This window comes from Pelophylax lessonae (assembly GCF_965119305.1).
Source record: "Pelophylax lessonae genome assembly, chromosome: 11".
Lineage (NCBI taxonomy): Eukaryota > Metazoa > Chordata > Amphibia > Anura > Ranidae > Pelophylax > Pelophylax lessonae.
In genome coordinates this window covers 86,943,558-86,958,087 of record NC_138778.1, presented here as the reverse complement: position 1 = coordinate 86,958,087, position 14,530 = coordinate 86,943,558, and the positions used below count along the sequence as shown (strand labels likewise).

At 48.7% G+C, this 14,530-nt stretch overlaps 1 protein-coding gene across 1 annotated transcript in view; it reads left to right on the top strand.

Annotated features, from left to right (window-relative positions):
- The window catches only part of PSMB3 (proteasome 20S subunit beta 3), a 175,811-nt gene extending 161,521 nt beyond the window's left edge, over positions 1 to 14,290 (top strand). The window contains exon 6 of the mRNA XM_082271907.1: positions 14,279 to 14,290. The gene's annotated coding sequence lies outside the window, so the exon portion shown is untranslated. The remainder of the gene's footprint in view (positions 1 to 14,278) is intronic.
- Positions 14,291 to 14,530: the final 240 nt, after the last annotated feature.

The window sequence follows — 14,530 nt, the reverse complement described above, 5'->3', positions numbered from 1 at the left end:
GGAGTGGGTTCTTCAGGATCCTCCCAGGCAATTGCTGTTTTTACTGCCTGAATAAAAGGTGGGATTAAGGCATAGTTAAAGCCTGACGGGTCCGTATCCTCTGTGGATTCTTCCGAAGGGTGACCTGAAGACGCCTCTCCCAGTAATGGAGCCGCAGCGCGTGAAGGGTTTAGCCCCGAGGGGCCTGGAGCGCTATCATCCCTGTCCGGAACTTGAGCTGCAGAGGGAGCCGCCTGAGCGGGTACTAGAGTTGTCAACTCCGAAAGGGAATCCTTCATTGTCTGCTTTAGCAGATCCACCACTTGTTGGTTTTCCAACTCCCAGTTGGCTGCGTAGTCCCGAAAACAGTCCTGGCAAACTAGTTTTCTAGGTAAGGGTACCGCGCCACAAGACCAGCACTTCTTCCTTGATGAATGTGATGGCGGAGAAGGAGAGTGACGGTATCTTGACCTAGATCTTTCTGAGGATCTATAGTGGGAAGATCTTGATCTGCGATCTGGACTGTCATGGTCGCGGTGCCTCGAAGACTTCCCGGATCTTTTGGAGTGGGTTGGGCTGGAACAAAGGACACTTGTTAGTCCATACAAGCACTCTTTTCCTTCTTTCTTCAATACTTACAGAAAGGTGGTCCCATACCTATTGTGAGGATCTTGGTTACGTGATGAGTGGCTCATCGTAGGGCGTTGCAGAAGGACCGGCTGTGAGAGGAAAACAGAAAAAGGGAGAAGAAAAGAAGGAATAAATAAAAAAAAAAAGTTTTATTGAAGACAAATGAAAACTGAATAAATGGGAATGAGGGCGGAGGGAAAAAAAAAAAAAAGTATTACAAAGTGCTACCTACCAAGGGCTTTAACAAGTCTGTAGGAGCAGGGAAAGATGCTGTCTTTCAGGTGGACAGCAGGTGGAATGGCCCTTTAATAGGCAGAGCAGCCTAAGAGAGCACCAAACCCCCTCCCCTTAGCTTCTGTGGGAACTCAGGGCAAAATTACACCTGGTTCCCACAACCAAGATGGCCGCCCGAGCCTCAACTGCACCGCGCATGCGCAGAGCGTTCCTCGTGCACGGCCCTACTCCCCGCCCTGCGAGGCGGTCCGCAGAGACGCCGAGACTCTGTGGAGTAAGGGGCGGCCTCGATCTGCATGGCGCTGCAGGGGGAATCCCAGGACTGGGAGCCATCTACACAGGATCGGATGTCTTCACAGAAAACTTAAAGGGACAGGCTGAAAAGGTAAGACAAAGGCAAGAAGGGAAAGAAAAAGAGGGAAAGAGAAGGGGAAGATAAAAATGAAAACGAACACAAACACACAAACAACCAAACAAGTACTGGAAAACCTAAAGGGGAATCCAAGCTGAAAAGAGGGGGGGGAGGAAGAGAAAAAAAAAAAAAAAAAAGGACGGTCCTTGTGCAAAATCCTGCAAAGCCAAACATTTAAAGATTTTTTAGAGACAGTGGCAGTATGCGTTCCTATGATGAAACACTGCAAATTGTACCCCAAAGATCCACAGAAGGGGGTTCCCGGCCTTATTAGTGCTTTGAGCGACCCAAGAACCGGGACTGCGCACAGGAGAGGCTGAACCCGGCGGAAAGCTGCCTGGAGGCAGAGGTATGGACATACTGCTTATTCTTCACCAGTCAGGAAGGAATGAGGAAAAAAAAGGAGAATGATGGGACAGGGGGCTGGGCCTTACTTTTATGCTACTCACTAGTCCTGAGGGAGGAGTAGAGGCGGGGCTCTATCACTAGTATGCTGCCATGGAGGCACCAGGAAAGTATTTTACAGTAAGTCAAAAATCCAGTTTTCCACACCCACCCAATCCGAGTACTCCCCATTAATCACGACCCTCTGTACTCTCCCCTGGAGCCAGTTCTCTATCCAGGTACTCAGCCTATGGTCCATACCTACATTCCTTAGTTTGTACAGTAAGCGTATGTGGGGCACGGTCTCAAAGGCCTTTGCAAAGTCCAGATACACCACATCCACAGGCTTACCTTTATCTAGGTGGCAGCTCACTTCATCGAAGAAGGTTAATTGGTTTGGCAAGAATGATTTTTCATGAATCCATGCTGATTACTACTAATAATACTGTTTTCATTACTAAAGTCTTGTATGTGGTCCATTAACATCCCCTCCAAAATCTTGCAGACTACTGATGTTAGGCTGACCGGCCTATAGTTACCCGGGATATATCTCTGCCCTTTTTTAAATATTGTTACCACGTTGGCTTTTTTCCAATCAGCTGGCACCATACCCGTCTGTAGACTATCCTTACAGATCAAGAATAAGGAAAGATCTGCTGTCACAAGGGCCAATCTTCTGTCCTGCTTTACAGTTGCTGGCTTTAATGGCTTGGCTGTTGAAAGCCAGGTGCTGAAGCATGGAGGTTTGTCCGAATTGGTGATTACTACGCTGTTAAAGGCTAGAAAATCTACCTCTAGCAAGATCTAACCTCGTACTTGGAAGATGTACTTTTGGGGTTCTCCCTCGCTCCTTTTCGGTGGCTCAGATCTTGGCTTTCCTCCAATGGGGGTTAAGCAGGGCCTGGCCCCGAGTACCATCAAGGGCCAGGTTTTGGCCTTGGCGGTTTTTCTTTCAACGTCCATTGGCCACACATTCCTTGGTGCGTAACTTTATCCAGGGAGTTCGACACTTGGATCCTCCAGTGCAGTCTCCATTGCCGCCGTGGGACCTCAACTTGGTTGTCAGTTATCCAGAAACCTGCCTTCGGAAATATTCAGGAGGTTCAGCTGCTTATGTTGTTTTAGAAGGTGGCCTTTTTTTGGTGGCTATTACTGCTGCACGCAGGGTGTCGGAGCTGGCAGCGTTGTCTTGTTGTTCACCTTACCTGGTGGTTCACAGCGAGACAGTAAGGTGGTTCTTCATCCCTGTCCATCGTTTTTTCCAAAAGTCCTCTCCAAATTCCTATTTAAATGAAGACATTGTGTTGCCTTTCCTATGTCCCAAGCCTAAAAATCCTTGTATTCCCTGGATGTGGTTCAGGCAATCAGGGTGTACCTGGCAGCTACGGAGTCTTTTAGGAAGTCAGACTCCCTATTTGTACTCACAGATGAACTTCGGAAAGGGTTGGTCGCTTCTGCTGCGACCCTCTCGATGGATCAGACAGACAGTGATTCAGGCCTATTCAATATTAGGGGTCAGGCCCGAGTCACTGCTTTCCTATTGGCAGACAGCCCCTCCACTTCAGCAGAGAGGAGTTCTGTCAGGAGATGGCACCCCCCTGTTCCAGGTATGGTAAGTAAACTGTTCCCCCCCCGGCAGGTTTTGGGTGAACGGGGCCCCCTCCTTGGGACGGTCGGACCCTTACTTTCCCGGGTTCCACTCTGTCCTGTCACGCACCCGCCCACCTGTCCCCCCCCCTCACTATTGGGGCTATGGGGCGACTGGAGCTACTCCTGGGGGCTGGGACCGGGCGCAGGCCGATGGTGGCTGCGGGGGCTGCGCCGCCGGCGACCAAACGATCATTGTGCGGGGGGGGGTTTCACCTGTCACTCTAGGGCCCCTTTTCCTGTCGATCCTGTCCAGGAGGCTGGGGGGTCCCCACAAGGGCCCCTAGAAGCTCTGTAGGCCACAGGGGGCCACCATTTTCTTGTAGCCCATGTGCTGAGGAAGATCGGTGGCCATCTTGTCACACCCGAGTAGCCATTTTGCAGTGGATCCCCATTGAATTCAATGGCGGCCATGTTCTTGGAGTCCCTTAAGGAGTTTTTTTGTGATGGAGCCCCTCCCTATACCCTAGTGCTGATGATCGAGATCGCTGCAGACACGTGCTGTGCAGACATTCTGGGCCTTCCTGGTGCATCTTTGGAGCTGGTGGAGAGTCTGGGGGGTCTCTCTCACTCTGCTGGGGGTCTCTGTACATTCTGCCTGACGTCTTGGGGGCGCTATAACATGATGGGACATTTAGAAAAAAAAAAAAATGTAAAACTTTTTTGCTGTGGGGTTCCGCTGGTGCAACATGGACCCTGCAGAACATTATTCCCCATATTAAAGAGGCCGCAGGGCCCTCCGGACCCCAGCTATCCATAGATGCACTGGCGGTGGTCTTAGAATCATTTGTGTCCCGGCTGGAGGTGGCCTGTAAAGGGCGAGGTGCCAAAAAACGCCCCCTACCTGCCTCATCTGATGTGTCCGATTCTGAATCTGATTCAGCCACTGCAGACGTGGGCGGGTCTGCGCACAGATCGGTGTTTACTATTGCCCTTGTGTCACAAACTTTGACTAAATGGGCTAAGTTACTACACCGTGACCTGGAGGGAGTAAAACTTCCCTCTGCTTTTGCGGAGCCGACGGACCAGTTGATTTAGAGGCTGCACTTTTTTGCGATGCGGCTCCAATATTGGCCCAACTGTGGGGTTTGGCAGTGGTCCTCCGGCGTATACTTTGGCTAACATGCTGGTCTGTGAATCAGACTTCTAAGAAGGCTTTGACTGATCTGCATTGACTGATCTACCTTTTCAGGGTGATCGCCTGTTTGGGGCTACTCTTGAGGACATTATCAAAGGGTAAGAGTACTTTTATCCCACAGGCTAACAAGGGTAAGGTTCCTCCGGTAAGGTTTTTCCCTTCCAATGTGCGTCTGTCCCTGGATCGCTTACAAGCTCTTTGGGGCGGTGCAGGACCTGTTACAACAAGGAGTAATAGTTCTGAATTTTAAGGGGTTTACGGTCCCTAGGAAGGAGGGCAACAAGCATGCTGTCGGTCGCGTGAAACACGTCTACCATTTCCATTCTATTGTATCCAGATTTGTACAATAAATTTTTGCTACTATAAAGTCATTGTCTTGGTGTATGGCCACATTCTCTTCATGTTCTTGTTATCCAAATTCCCTAGACAATCCAGTTGAGCCAGGTGACCAGGGTCCATGATATGGTGGCTTCGGTCCCCGACACTCAAACAAGGAAAATCCTTCCTCCCCATATATTGGACAGTGATCACCACGGATGCCAGTCTGTCCGGGTGGAGAGGTGTTCTAGGCAAGCTTTCTGCTCAAGGGGTGCGGTTGCTGGAGGAATCCCGGTTACCGATCAATGTTTTGGATCTGAGAGCGATCAGGCTTTGCCTAGTTCACTGGATGGAGTGCCTTCGGGGCTGTCCAGTGCGCATTCAATCGGACAATGCCACGACTGTGGCATATGTCAATCACCAAGGGCCTTAGAGGTGGCAAGCATCCTTTATTGGGTGGAATGTTTTGTTTGAGCTCTTTCTGCCGTTCACAGTCCAGGAGTGGAAAATTGGCAGGCGGATTGCCTCAGTTGGCACGCCTTGACTCCAGGCGAATGGTCTCTCCATCCGGAGGTGTTCCAGCAGCTGTGCCTTCGTTGGGGCACTCTGGCCCTAGATCTGTCTTGGATCAACAGGAAAGTGCAGGAGGTTTGTGGCCCGCTCTCGGGACCCTCTGGCAGACGCCGCAGACACGCTGGTGTCCCCCTGGGGCCAGTACCGGCTGATGTATGCCTTTCCTCCTCTCAAGGTGCTGCCAAGACTTCTTCGCAGAATAGAGGCGGAAGGGATTCCGTCATTCTTGTGGCTCCGGACTGGCCTCATCGAGCTTGGTACGCCGACCTGGTCGGGCTTGTCGCAGACGCTCCATGGAGACTTCCTCTCATGGAGGATCTACTGTCAAGAGGCCGATCTTCCATCCTGCTTTAGGGTCGTGGGCTATGACGGCTTGCCTGTTGAAAGCCAGGTGCTGAAGGACAGAGGATTGTCTGCTTCAATGATCCCAAATCTGCTTAAAGCGAGAAAAGCGACTTCTAGGAAGATTTATCATTGCATGTGTAAGTCGTATATTGCGTTGCGTGAATCCCTTGGGACCCACCCTCGCTTCTATTCGGTGGCTCGGATCTTGGCTTTCCTTCAATGGGGAGTTGATCAAACGTTGGCCTTGAGTACCATCAAGGATCAAGTTTCGGCCACCCATTCCCTGATGTGTAATTTCATCCAGGGGATGCGACACTTGGTACCTCCGGTGCGACCTCCGCTACCACCTTGGGACCTTAATTTGGTTCTCCAGAGGCCTCCCTTTGAGAACATTCGGGAGATCCCCCTGCTTACCTTGTCCCAGAAGGTGGCCTTCTTGGTGGCTATTACTTCTGCAAGCAGGGTGTCGGAACTGGCGGCGTTGTCCTGTCGTTCTCCCTATCTGGTGGTTCACAGGGACAAAGTGGTACTTCCGTCCTTCCTGTCAAAGGTGGTTTCTAGTTTTCACTTAAATGAGGACATTGTGTTACCTTTTTTTGTGTCCTAAGTCTACACATCTTAAGGATTTTGCTCTGCATACCCTGGATGTGCTTCAGGCAATCAGGGTGTATTTGGCGTCTACTGAGTCTTTTCACAAGTTAGACTCGCTCTTTGTGCTCACGGAAGGTCCAAAGAAAGGGTTGCCTGCATCTGCTGCGACTATTTCCAGGTGGATCAGACAGACAGTGGTGCAGGCTTATCCCAATAAGGGTCAGGGTCCACCTTTCCCTGTCAAGGCTCATTCTACTAGGGCGCTTAGTGCTTCCTGGGCTTTTCGCCATCAGGCATCTGTGCTGAAGGCTTGCAAGGCGGCGACCTGGTCGTCTGTTCACACCTTTACCAAATTTTAAAAAATGGATGTGCTAGCATCTGCGGATGCTTCCTTTGGCTGCAAAGTTTTGCAGGCTGCTGTTTAGGGGGCCCCTTGGCCTTCCTTGAGGGTGTTCCTGTTTGGTTTTCAGGTGGACCTCATCTTGTTGTTCTGATGAGTCCTGTGTTGCCTGGTTGGCTATGTTTGGCCTTGGGGACTGTTTTTTGCTCTGCTGTTCCCACCCCTCATTAGGGGACTGCTTGGGGACGTCCCTACTGATATGCATCAGACAACTGCGTCCGTCAATGAATGATAGAGAAAACTGGATTTTTGACTTACTGTAAAAGCCTTTTCTCTTAGGTTAATTGACGGACGCAATACCGTCAGAGAGGTTATACTTTACAGTGTGCAATCCGTAACCGGCATCTATTTTTTTTTTTTATTGTAACGTCAAGGAATAGACTGAGCCAAGGTTTATATATTGAGGACTTTCATTGTGCTTTCGGGGTTGTTTGGCTGCATGGGTTGGGTTGGGTCGAACTAACGTGTGTACTTTGGGCCGGTCCACGTGAAATGGGTGAAAGCGACACACTTGTTTCGGCTTTCAACGTGTGAGGAATAGATAGTGAAACCCACCCCACGTGTTGCCGTGTACAATAATCGGATTTGGGGAGCGGGTGGTAGTTGCTGAGCTGTATAGCTGTACAAATCCACTGGGTTGAGGTTTCTAGCAGACCGGCAGGGAAGCCTTGTAAACTAATTGGATTCCGGAAGCAAGCCAACATTGTCAAAGGAGGCGTCTGACAGTGTTTCTCCTAAACTAGGTGCGAAAGAGCAATTTGAATCGTCATGGGCAATGGGCCATCCATGCAAGGGAGGGGAATCAAGACCTCCCAAACTAGCCATACGGCTTTGCAGTACATGAAGTCTGCATTTGGGGCTCAGGCTATAAAACCCCACAAGCAGTGGCAAAGGGGTCCAAGGGAACAGGTTGGTGTATCCCTTTGGAAGGTACCTTTTGATGTCTGGAGATGGGAGAAGTTCATTATTGAATTTAGGACTAGGCTCCAGGCAACAAAGATGTTAAACGTAGCACAATTGTGGCTTCAGAGACCTATTATGGTCAATCAGCAAGGCGTACAGAAGGCAATTTCAGTCCCGAAGAACCACAATATGTACACTTGGCCTGAGGTGATAGCTGAGTCCAGTGATCCGGTGAGGGAAGTGGAGGAATCGCTTTCTGGGCTAACTTTACAGAGACGAGCCAGATCTGCTGACACCGAACCGGTCACCGTCTCTCCTGATTCACAGCCTGTTATTGACTCTACCATCTCTGCACCTTCATAACCGTTTTCTTCAGCTCACAGTACAGACCTCCATATTGTTAACACCCTCCCACCTCACACTGTCTCTATCTCTCAACAGCCTGTCATCACACCTGAACCCTCTCCTTCCAACTCTGTGGCAAACTATGGGCTCTTTTCACTTGGGGAATTTTACAAGCCTTGTGTGAGTCAAGGGAGATTCTGGTGAGGAACAGAAATTGTGTGGATTGCTTACAATCCCTAAGGGACTTCGATTCCAAGATCCTTTCCCTGTATACTTCCCTGGGGATTTCATGTCCGAACCAGTTTTGGGTGAAACCGTTCATGTTAATCCACTGATAAAGCCACCACCTCCACGGGTACACCCCTGCTTTTGAACCCGGTACTTATCCATTCCGGGTACAACAATATGAAGGTGCCCCTGATGCTAAAGGAGAGAGAGCAAGGGGAGGATTGAATAGTGTGGCATGTCCCTTTTACATCCTCAGAGATCAGGAGCATCCAACCGACCTGCCGGACTATAGGACGAATCCGCTGGCGTTCGCAAGTATTTTTGGGCAAACTCAATTTAGTTACGGCATAAGCCTAACGGATTGCACCCAGATTCTGAGACCTAAGGTGGAAGATGAGATGGCAAATACAATAATATCTTGTTGTCATATTACCACTCAGGAGCAGACAACATCAGGGGCGAGGGAATTTTGTGTGGCCCTCCTGGGAAAACTTCCAGATCTGTATGGTGAGACCTCCACTACTGATGTGATGAAGCTGAGCCAAAATTCATGGGAGGAATGCGTTTGTTTCTGGAGTCGCCTGAAGCAGGCTGCATTGGGTGCTGATCTGGAGGTTGGCCCTGATACCCTAGTTGAGGGTGGGAGACTCATGGCCATCCATCTTATGCTAAGAGCCAAGTTTTTAGAGGGGATCTACACAAAAATTTGAGACCGGCTATTAGCTAGACCGCAATTTAACAAGATATCTATGCTTGCCATTCTGTCTACTTTTACTGCTCTAGAAAGGGAGATGGATCAGAAGAAGCAGGATAAGACATCCAAGGTTTTTGACTCCCAGGCCCCCTACCCAGAGCGAACGGTAGAGCATATCTCAGAGCGCTCGCTGGAGCGAATACACGGAGGGTCCAGAGATAACACACATATCAGAAAGGAACAGGTTTGCTATGGATGTGGAAAGTCAGGGCACATCAGGTGTAATTGTCCGACCAACCTGGCTGGTCCGCGGGGTAAGTGGAAATTTATTCCAGAGGTTTCAGAAACTCCAATGGTAGGTATGGTCAGCAAGGACTATGACTTATCATAGGGCGTTGGTAATCAGTTGTCGGCCCACATCAATCTATCCGTCGAGGAAATAAAATATCCCCTTTTCTAAGATCTCAAGACCTTAGAGGTAAGGCTCCCCTTTCAGGCAAGACAACTCCCACGATAGGTCTCACAGGCCCGACAGAAGCTGTTAGGTCTGTATTGGTATCAAATGATGTTCCCAATAATCTGTTATGAGCTGATATTTTATTAGAAATACAGGCGATTATCGAGTACACTCCAACAGGTATTGTGGTAAGCAGCACACTGTCAGACGAACACTTATGTACGATGGTAGCACTGCCATATCTAACAGAACCAGGTTGGTTTATTGAGTTAGATGTGTTAGCTGAGGTGGACCCGAAGCTCTGGGTGGTTGATAAGTATGATGTGGGGATTCTGCCAGTTCCACCAACTACAATCATCGTCAAACCAGGGAGCATCTTTCCCCGACTACCAAGTACCCTTTGAGTGTGGCTCAGATGGATAGTCTTAAAATCCAGATAGACCGATACCTATAGGTAAAGGTCCTCACGCCCATCAAATTTCCCTGCAATATTCCTTTATTTCCAGTGGCAAAAAAGTCAGCCAAAGGCCAGGAAACAACATACCAATTGGTACATGATTTGAGGGCTTTGAATAGGATCATTGTCAGTGATGCTCCTTTGGTGCATAACCCACATACCTTGTTAGCCTCAAAACCTCCAACTGCAAAGTTTTTCACAGTCATTGATCTAACCAATGCATTTTTCTCGGTACCACCGGATCCCCAGTGCCAGTACCTTTTTGCTTTTACATTCCAGGGTCAACAACTAACTTGGTCATGTCTCCCACAGGAGTCAGTGACCAGTCCCTCAGAATATAGTTGCAAACTTAAGCTCGTGTTGGATTAGTGGACCCCGATGGATTCAGAGGTTGTATTGCTGCAGTATGTGGATGATCTGTTGCTCTGTGGTTCCACACGGGAGGCCTGTTATCAGCATACTGTATCATTGCTTAACCATCTGGCATCCACAGGCAATACGGCTAGTAAGGAGAAATTCCAGTTATGCAAGGAGAAGGTTGTTTTTTTTTAGGTCATTGCATTTCTTAAGGTACCCGACATTTAACCACTCAGAGAATACAGACATTGAAGGACCTCCAGAGACCTCGTAACACCCAACAGCTGAGAGCCATTCTCGGACTTGTCAATTACTGCAGAGATTGGATCCCCAACATCTCATCCAAACTGGGGCCTTTTTATGAGTTAGCCTCACAAACACCATTCTAATTGGCTGATGACGACTGGGCAATCCTACAGAATCTGACCCAGCAACTGTCCAAAGCACCTGCACTATGACTTCCCCTTTTATCTTTTCTGTCATGAAAGTAAGGGCCATGCAACCCGGTATATTGACCCAACTACAGGGTCCCAGGTACAGACCCATTATGTACCTATCAACTGTATTGGACCCAGTCATCCGAGGCTCACCAGTATGTGTACAAGCTGTGGCCGCCTGCGCTGTATTGTTACAGAAGGTAGGTGACAGTTTTGGACTCCCCGTTGACACTCTATACTCCCCATTCGGTGCTGGAAATTCTAAATAAGGTCCAAACAAGACACCTGCTAGATTGACTAAGTACGAAGTGGCCCTCCCAACACCTACTAACCTCACTCTTAAACGAGGCACTATTTTGAACCCTGCGTCCCTTCTTCCTGTTGAGGAGGAAGAGAAGGGGGAAGAAGGTGGTGTGGAAAACTTACCGTTAGTTTACCGGTAACGGCTTTTCTGATGAGCCTTCCAGGACGGCCCAAACATGAGAAATGATAGGCTCCTCCTACCAGAAACACAATCAAACATAGTTAAAAGGCCCCACCCTTCCCTCCATCCTCAGTTGTAAAAAAAGTATCTTCCACAACCAGTTTCTTGAAGGAAGTGTTAACATTTAATTCCATAGGTACTTACCCCTTTTTACTTTGTTTGCACCCTTTGATAGGGCGGGTAGGCCGGCCGTCCTGGAAGGCTCATCAGAAAAGCCGTTACCGGTAAACTAACGGTAAGTTTTCTCTAATCGCCTTCCAGGACGGCCCAAACATGAGAGGATACTAGATTACCCCTGGCCTACCTTAGGGTGCGACTACTGCTTGCAAGACCTTGCGTCCAAAGGCTAGGTCCTGTTGAGACAGAACTTCTATCCTGTAGTGTTTCAGGAAGGTGTCGTGGCTGGACCAAGTGGCTGCCTTGCGGATCTGCTCCCAAGATGCTCCTGCCTTCTTGGCCCAGGATGTTGCTAGGGCTCTTGTAGAATGTGCTTTAATTTTAACAGGAGCTGGGACACCTGATGCCTCATAAGCGGTGGTAATTGCCTGCCTTATCCATCTAGATATTGAAGGCTTAGAGGCCTGCAAACCTTTCCTAGGTCCAGAGTGAAGGACTAGAAGGTGGTTTGACCTTCTAAAGGGTCTTGTCCTATCTAAATAGATGAGCAGAGCCCTTCTTACGTCAATACAGTGAAACTTTTCCTCCTTACTGTTCTTTGGGTTATCACAAAAGGAGGGCAAATTAATCTCCTGTGCTCTGTGAAAGGGAGATGCTACTTTCGGTAGATACAGAGGATCTGGTCTTAGAACTATCCTGTCCGGGCATACAGTCATAAAAGGTTCTTTGATAGAGAGGGCCTGGAGATCTACTACTCTTCTAGCCGTAGTGATGGCCAGTAAAAAGGTCAACTTAAGGGACAGCCTCTGAGGGGAATCTCTCCCAAGGGTTCGAAGGGAGACCTAGATAGCGCCTCTAGGACCCTTGTCAGGTCCCAAGGTGGGAACCTGTCTTTTAACAAAGGAGTAACTCTTTGGCTAACAAAAATCTTTTTATTAGTGGCTCTCCCGCCAGACGGGTGTCTAGGAACACCGAGTGGGCCGCAATTTGTACCCTAAGGGTGTTAATGTCCACACCCTTATCCACCCCATCCTGTAGAAACGCTAGGATTACGGGGGGGGGGGGGGGGGGGTTGAGGGGGAGGCAAAACCTTTTTGCTTACCCCAGGTACAAAACATCTTCCATACCTTAGTGTAGATTTTTTTGGTAACAGGTTTCCTGCTCAACAGGAGAGTATCTACCACTCTCTGCGAGCAACCTTTGGAAATTAGGAGTTGGTTTTCAGTAGCCAAGCTGCTAACTGAAAAAATTCCGGGCTTGGACAAAAAACCGGACCCTGTGATAGTAGGCTTTGTGAAACCGGCAGGTGCCATGGGGGAACCAGAGCCATGGCCTTCAGTGTGGCAAACCAAGGCCTCTTTGGCCACCAAGGGGCAATTAGAATCAACCGGAGATCCCCTGATTGGTTCAATTTCTGAAGAACTCTCGGGATCAACATTAGAGGGGGGAACGCATACGCTAGGCCATATTGCAAAGGTTGAGCCAGTGCATCCAACTCCGTCATCCCTCTGGTCTAGGTAAGGGAGAAGAAATTTTCCACCTTTTTGTTCTGCGCTGTGGCAAACAAATCTATCTCTGGTGTTCCGAATGTCTGAGTTATCTTTTAAAAAATTTTGGGATCTAACTCCCACTCTCCCTCCTGAATAAGATGACGACTGAGGAAGTCTGCTTGCAGGTTGTTTTTCCCCCTGATGTGTACTGCTACCAGGGAGACTACCCTTTCCTTGGCCCAGCTTAGGATTGCGGTAGTTCGATCTAGGAGAGGTCTGGATCTGGTTCCTCCTTGCCTGTTCAGATATACTACGGTTGTAGTATTGTCTGAAAGGATGAGGACTTCTCTGTTGAGGATGTTCTCTCTGAAGGCTTTCAAGGCTTCCCCTGCAGCTTTCAACTCCCTGAAATTGGAGGAGGCTTGAGTTGTTGCATAATCCCAGATCCCCTGTGCCTGGGCTCCCCAGCCCTTGGTACTGGCGTCCGTGGTAATCTCTACCGGATTCCATTGTCCCCAGGGTCTGCCCTTCCCCAGGTTTGTCTTGTCTTTCCATCATATCAGGGATTCCTGTACCTGTGGGGTGAGGACGACATGTTCGTCTAAGGACTCTTTTTCTGTCCCAAGACGACAGATGGTAAAACAGAAGTTCCCTTGCGTGCAGTTGTGCCCAAACCAAAGCTGGTATACTGGCTGACATAAATCCCAATACTCTCAGAACTTCTCTCCTGGAGCAGGATGGGGAGTCTACTAACGTCTGGACTGCGGTGGCTATTTTTTCCCTTTTTTCTTGGGGTAGAAATAGTTTTTGAGCTTTTGAGTCTACTAGGAAACCTAGAAAATTCAGCAGCTGGGATGGTACCAAGGCTGACTTCAGATTGATGAGCCATCCTAGACTTTCCAGGAAGATTATCACCCGATGGGTATCTAGGTTCACCTGGGACTCTGATTTTCCAAAAATCATTAGGTCGTCCAAGTAGGGGATCAGGGCAATCCCTAGCATGTGTAGGTGAGCTACTGCCTCTGCAAGAACTTTCGTAAAGATCCTTGGGCTGGCAGCCAGACCAAAGGGTAGTGCCCTGAACTGCCAATGTGTCGTTTTTCCCTCGTTCTCTATGGCAAATCTCAGGAATTTTTGATGTTCTGGGTGGATGGGAACATGCAGATAAGCATCTCTGAGATCCAAGGTGGCCATGAAGACGTCCTTTAATAAGTTCTTCTATACTGAATAGATTCTTTCCATTGAAAACCTTTTGTACGTCAAGAACCTGTTGAGTTTCTTTAAAGTTTATTATTAGGCGGAATTTGCCTGATGATTTTGGGACCACAAATACATGGGAGTAAAACCCTTGGAGATGTTGATTCTCCGGGACCGGAATTATTACTAATTGTTCTGCAAGTTCTTGAATTCCCTGTAGTAAGGCTTCTTTTATTTGAGGTTTCTTGGGGACCTGGGTTAAGGTAATTGTAGTGGGTGGTATTGAAGTAAACTGAAGGCAATAACCTTCCTGAATGAGGGTGTAGATATATGGGGAGACTGAAATTCCTTTCCACTGAGTGAGAAATTGATTCAGTCTGCCCCCCACCTTGACACTGGCGTCACTTGTTGTCTCTTGAACCTGCAGTGGAAGGAAAGAGCAAACTGTTCCTTTGTTTTCCCTTCCTGAAACCCCATCTCTTGTTGGGTTCCCTTCTCCGTCTATTCTGACTTTGCTCCTGGGGGTTTTGAAAAAAAATTTCTGGGAACTTCCTTCCTCTTCACCGGAAATTTCTTTCCCCTTTCCGAGGACCTGGCTAGGACCTCGTCTAACCCAGATCCAAATAGTAGGGAACCCTCAAAGGGCAAGGCACAAAGCTTTGTCTTTGAGGTAAGATCCCCCTCCCATTCTTTCAGCCAAATAGCTCTTCTAG